The 7009-nt window shown below is 34.7% G+C and overlaps 1 pseudogene; it reads right to left on the bottom strand.

The window, feature by feature from the left end:
• Positions 1 to 203: 203 nt before the first annotated feature.
• LOC130875261 (U1 spliceosomal RNA) lies at positions 204 to 355 on the bottom strand (annotated as a pseudogene).
• Positions 356 to 7009: the final 6654 nt, after the last annotated feature.

The raw sequence follows: 7009 nt of genomic DNA, 5'->3' as shown, positions 1-7009 counted from the left end.
AAATTGGGGGTTGCTAATGCAAATCTGAGAATTTCATTATGATTAACACACTACCTAGTCAAACTATTTTTGAAGTACACTCTAGCCTGTGGGAACATTGCCTGACCTCAGGGACCAGAAAAATGACCTGGAAACATTTTTAAATATTTAATTTTATGCTTGTATTGAACCTTTTTTGTTAATTTTCTTAATTTCTATAGTATAATGAACAGTCTCCCACTACCAAAAATTATGCAGTAGAGTTTTCTGCATTTGAAAAAATAGCAGGGGTCAGCATATCTGGAGTGCAATAGATAAGGCTTGCCTTGGGAAAAGCACCTTTGTTATCATGGTATCTCCCCTGTCAGGAAAGTATTATACTGAAACAAACTTTATTAATGAAAACCAAGAACTGTATATGTTTTTTTTTCTCTAGTCTCACATTGATAATCTTTGCTTAGGGTTCTATATGGCTCATGATTATATAATTTGATTAGGACTATCTCTGCAAGAATAAATATGGAGATTAGTTCATAAATAGAATTCCTAAGAAGAATCTATCAGTTAACATTCAGTATAAAGTTTTATCACAGGAGTATCACAGCAAAAAGAAAAATAAAGTAGATAGCTATAAATTCCTAAGGAATATAAGAAAACATTCTCTTGAATTGGTTTCATTTTGATTAATCAGATTTAGTCTGTCTTAAGGAAATGGTCCCTTTAATCAGACTATGCTATTGCCTTTCCAATCCCTGCAGAAACACTGTTAAGATACATACTCAGCAAGGGCCTCAAAGGCTATACATAAGCTATTAAATAGAACTGGAACTGTGTTGATATTCATATGTTCTGAAGACAATATGCATTGTATAAGTAAATATAAATATTGAGAATGAGAAATGTACTTTTTAAAATGTAATATGTCATAACATAGAACATTTGTACCAAATGCCAGGGACATACACAATGGGAACAAAGTAAAAGAAGGAAAAAATGAAGAGCCTTATGAACTTAAGTGTGTCTGTGTAAACCTAAGTAAAACTTTCTATATTATTACTTAAGTACTACCCATATATTTTTAAAAAACATTTTGATTACACATTTTGAGACAATGTCTCTCACTGGCTTGGAACTTTATTATGGCTAAACTGGCTGACCAACACAGTTACAAACATATATGGTGGTTTGGATGTTTTGATATGAGCTCTAGGGCTCGAAGTCAGATCCTTCTGTTCATTAAGAAAATGCTTTAACACTGAACTATCTTGCCAAGGCTGTGATTTTGAATGAATTATTTTTATAAACTTAACTTCACATTCAAACGTTACAATTATTTAATTCCACAGAGATCAAAGTTAGAGTTTAGATTTTATCATTAAAACAAAAGTAAGTACAAAGATATAGAACGAGTTTGGTAGTCTAATTCAATTATTGGGATAAATTGGTATTTAGATATCATAAGAGATTGGAAGTTAGAAAAAAAGAAAGAAAGAATATATTGTAGTTGGGCAACCACATCTTGTGATAGAATGTTATTATACAAATTGTTTTTATAACAAATGACCAAGAAACAATTACCATAGATGATAGATGATATCAATTCAATAATTATTCAACTCTCTAGGGAATAATCCAAGGTTCAGTGGAGAAACTTTTTCAGAAGGAAGATGATAATGGAAAACACAGGTTTCCAGATCAAAGAAAGACAGAAAGATTTAAAAGATGAACAGACTAGAGAGAGTAATGCGCCTTATGGCAGGCTAAACACAACAGGAGAGTACTCTGCTCCCAGTATGTCATGAAAACAAAAGGATGGTGTCATAGTTTAAAACAAAGAGAGTTTCATAAAATTTACACTCTGTGCCCAGGACCAGATAATTTATAACAGGCATGAGATTGAAATAAAAATAGAGAAAAAGAGAAAGGAGGTAGAGCTGGGAGGATGAGAGTCAGAGAGAGGACACAGAGATAGAGCCAGGAAGAGCCACATGAGTTAATGGGAAAAAGAGCAGCTATGGGAGTGAAACATTGACTAACACACATTCAGCACTAGAAAGTATCACTGAGGAGACTATCAGTCCAATCATAAGGGAATCAGGGATCCACATTAGCTATAGGTTTGGGAAAGATGTTATCTTCTCTGCACTCAGCCATATCAGTGTAATCAATCACTTAAAAACAGTTGTGCTCAGTTTTTGGCTAGTTTTAGAGTTAACAGTGCCTATTTACCCAAATATTCCACTCTTGATATCAAAAATAAGATGTCATGGGACTGTCCTATTTGAGACCTCTGGAAAATAGTTTTATTTAGAGGGGAAAAACTTGTAGTCATATTAATACTGTGTCCCATTATTTTTAGATACCCTACATAGAATGGCTTCTAGTGTGAGATTCACTAATTTTCCAGAGAAAATTTATGATCTTTTTGACCTTAAGAGTAATAAGGTTTCCAAGCTGTGGTGGTGCATGCCTTTAATTCCATCACTCAGGAAGCAGAGAAATGCAGACCTCTGTGAGTTCGAGGACAGCCTAGTCTACAAGAGCTAGTTCCAGGACAGACTTCAAAGCTACAGAGAAACCCAGTTTCGAAAAAATAAATAAATAAATACATAATTTTTTTAAAAAAAGAACAATAAGGTCTAAGTACATATTAAGTGGACAGATTGCCCAAAGTGGACTATGTGGACAGATCCAAAAGTGCCATTCAGGCAATGCAATAAGAAAGCATGTACTATTGATTATCTAGTTGAAGGACAAGCAGGAAAATGATCAAATCAGGATGTCAAATCCCACAAAGGTGTTGTTCTTGTTGGAGAACATGAACTCAATTTGCCAAGGGAGATGAGGCAATCTAGATAGACTCTCTAACTCTGCTCACATAAGGAACTACATACAATGACTAAATGCACACACACATACTCTACACTGCTGGCCAGCTTATCATAGGAGTGCTGAGACTGGCTTGGTTTGCATGATTAGGTTTTACAAATACCTTTTCTTATCTAACGTTTTAAGAATTTGCATCATATAGAATCTCATTTTTATTATTTATTTCTTTTATTTTCCTATTTCTATTTTTTACATTATTTCAATATGAGTTGTAAACCTTATTCTAAATATCTATTTCCTTTCATACAATTAATATCTGATACCTTACTATAAACATGATTACCCTCTTTTCTTTATTATACCAATGGTAATGGAATTGAAACGGCCATTCTTTAATGATACATTTCCATATTTTCATAGTAGAAATGTTTATCAGTTGTGGTTGAATTTGAATTAGGAATTCTACACCTGTAGTGGTATTGTAGATTGTGCTCAGTGAGCTGAACATATGTGCAAAGGACTTAGTTACTGAGCTACACACAAGCAGAGGGACAGCCTAACCCTATAAAACGTTTCTTGACCACTGGCTGTGTTAGCTGAAAGAATACAGTGATGTCTAAAGTTTAGCCAAAATTCTGACTGCTATTGATCATGTTTCAATTTACAAAAACAAAAATCATAAAAAAGCAAAGCAACATTTAAAATAGTCAACTCCAAAGTAATTAATTCCAATGGGTTCAAATAAATTAAATGCCAGAGTATGAATTAAAAAAAAACAGACAATAAGAATTTTTAATAATATCAGAAGACATACTCCAAATTGTGAATGAATTAAAATAGCATACCTTAATAGTTGAATTTAATTAGGAAGTCAGCATAAACTATCAAGGAAAAATTCAATAACGATAAAAAAAAAGCAGTAAAAAGCTCATTTGAAAACTTAGACTGTATAAGTTTGCACTCCTACCACCAAAAGAGGATTGATCCCCTTTGTTCCACATCTTCTCCAGCATGAGCTGTCACTTGTGTTTTTTTTTTATCTTAGCTATTCTGGCAGGTGTAAGATGGAATATTAAAATCAGTTTGATTTGCATTTCCCTGATGGCTATGGATGTTGAATATTTCTGTGTTTCTCAGCCATTTGAGATGCCTCTGTTGCTAATCTGTTTAGATCTGTACACAGTTTTTTTTTTCTTTTTGTCTTTGTATGTGAGAGTTCACAAAAAACCCATTGCTTTATACAGCTGGATAAACCATAATATCTGAGGATGTCCCTGATATATATATATATATATATATATATATATATATATATATATATCACCATATAAGCCAAATTCCTATCCCCAGGCACTACCTCTCAAGAGGCAAAACTAACTGCTTTTATTATTACATTGATCCAAAATATATATAAAGAGACTCAAAGTATGGCTACATTACCATTTATTCCAATATCCTTACATTTCTTCCTTTCCTAAAAATGACCTCTTGCAGTTAGCTCTCTCCCATTTGGGGCAGCTAACATTTATTGCCAAGAGTATCAAAAGGAGAAACAATGTATTTCTACTTCTAATAATAATGTAGTCTTGTTGGCAAAAGACAGTAGTCATGTACCCAAATTCCCACTTCATATCATGGACTACCAGACATTGCCAAAGAGACATGGTCTCTCCCACTTCACTAAGGCATCCTGACCTATCTGCATTCACTATTTTATCTCTCCATCCAGACTCTCATAGTCTTTTCCCAGAATTATATACTATTACAAACCTCAGACAATTTTTATAACAATTCACCAATACTTTCTTCAACTGCCAATAAACTATTCCAACTTACAAATCTTAAACCCTCATTCCACATTCACCAGATGCAGGGCCTCCAACACAATATGGACTGAAAGATGGGTTTCACATATATGGCCCCAGTAAAAAACCACAAATGTCGCGGTCTTCTTGACCAGCAAGAAGGACACGCAACACCGGAGCTCTTCTTGCTAAGCAGTTTATTCAAGACCTTGTTAACAATTGTAAAATCTCTCTCTCTCTTTCTCTCTCTCTCTCTCTCTCTCTCTCTCTCTCACTCTCTCCCTCTCTCTTTCTCCTTGCTCTCTCTTCCTCTCTCAGGGCAAACCTCTCCCAGCCCTTAAGTAGGCATGGGCTACCAATCCCGGATTGCCAGGTGGGCACTGCCCATAGGTCCACGCATATGCAAGCAGCTGACAATCATTGCGTGATATGTCAGGCCTAGTTGATATTAGGAGTTGATTATCACAGAGAGCACTCGCTTTTGGGATTGCGGAGGGCGGGAGCCAGCACCATCAGGTACGACTCCACGCAGCTCTCTACACATAGCCATCAGGTGTGACTCCACACAGCTCTCTACACACAAATACTTTTCCATCCTTGTGGATGTATTATCAGGATGGATGGAGTTCTTGTGGACCTCTAACAAAAAGGGCCACAAGATTGCACCCCATTTGTTATTAATTTTGTTTGATGATATCTAGTTTCTTTGAGTTATTTATATATTTTGAATATTATCCCTCTGTCAGATGTAGATTTGGTGCTGATCAACCTACCTCAGGATCCACTCTTGAGAATATACCCAAGAGATGCCCAATCATACTACAAAAGCATTTGTTCAATTGTGTTCATAGCAGCATTATTTGTAATAGCCAGAACCTGGAAACAACCTAGATGCCCCTCTATGGAAGAATAGATAAAGAAAATGTGAAATATATACACATTAGAGTACTACTCAGTGGAATACGTGTTCTTTTGATGACCAAATTCTTGATTTCCTTGTATATTTTGGAGATCAGATTTTTGTCTGAGAGATGCCATGTATTTCTTAAGTGCAGCGAATATTATTTTCTCAAATGAGTTTCTTTTTTACTATTTTTACTATGTTCACCTATTTGGGGGCTTAATAACTTCATTTATAATGATGCTTTTCCAATCTATAAATATAGTCTTATGTTAATTATCTGATGATATTTTTTATAAACCTAAGATCTTGTGTCAAATTTATACATTAGATTTATCAAATGAGGTAACAGTTTCATTTCAAAGCATTAGCATATTTTTGTAGGTGCAGAGAGATAGTTACATTCCTCTTTCAAACAGAATGTAAATATTCCTTATAATATATATTATCCATGGTTTCATCTACCCCAACTCCTCCAATATTCCTTTCACTATCCATCTTATTAGAATTCACAAACTGTTTTTTTCTCTTTCTAGAAAATATATAGGTATAAGATAAAAGAAAATAAACCAACAATAATAGGACAAAACCCAAACAAACAGAAGGGATCCCCAAAAAAGCAACAGATACACATGTAGAGACAAAGACACATATGTTCATATGCATGAGTCTCCTAAAAACACAAAACATGAGCACATACTGTTTTTGCCTATGATCTGTAAGATAAAGAATTAAAATGATGCCCTGCTAGAACTTATAAGACAAGAAACTCCAAAGATGCCATTGAGTATGTTTTGTGTGGTCATCTACTGCTGGACATTGTGTAGCCAGACTTCCTTTCAGGACCACCGACACCAAAGTAATGACGTGGAGACTCATTATTAATTATGAAAGCTTGACCTTTAGATTGGGCTTGTTCCAACTAGCTCTAATAGCTTCAATTAACCTATTTCTATTAATCTCCATTCTGCCAAGTGTCTAGTTACCTTTCATCCATAATATATGTCTGACTTCATCTGTGTCTTGCTGCTATCTCCTCCTGCACCATATCCTAATCCTGAATTTCCCTCTCTGCCTGGAAATTCCACCTAAACTCTCCTGCTTAGTCATTGTTCATTCAGCTCTTTATTAAATCTGTCAGGTGCCTTAAGGCAGGTGAGGTAAAACGTAGATACATCTTCATGTAGTATAAACAAATATTCTTCAAACGCCTGGAGTCTGTCCTTCACAGTGGTTTGCGTACCCAGTAAAAATGTGATGAAAAGAACTTATTTTTCTTTTGGGAATGGTTATTAGTTGGATATAGCTTCTGGGTTTGGAAGGTGGGCTTGTTTCTTTAACTTTTTGTAATGTTTTGTGTTTGTTTCTATTTTATAGACTTCAGTCATGAATTTGATTATTTCTTTCTACCCCTTTGTGCATTATTTCTTCTTTGTGTTCTAGAGCTTTAAAGGGTGTGGTTTAGTTACTAATATTGTATTTCTTAAGGTCTAAT

This window comes from Chionomys nivalis, chromosome 5 (assembly GCF_950005125.1).
Source record: "Chionomys nivalis chromosome 5, mChiNiv1.1, whole genome shotgun sequence".
In the NCBI taxonomy this organism is placed as follows: domain Eukaryota; kingdom Metazoa; phylum Chordata; class Mammalia; order Rodentia; family Cricetidae; genus Chionomys; species Chionomys nivalis.
The sequence above is the reverse complement of the archived record's forward strand: the minus strand, read 5'-3'. Positions and strand labels throughout refer to the sequence as shown.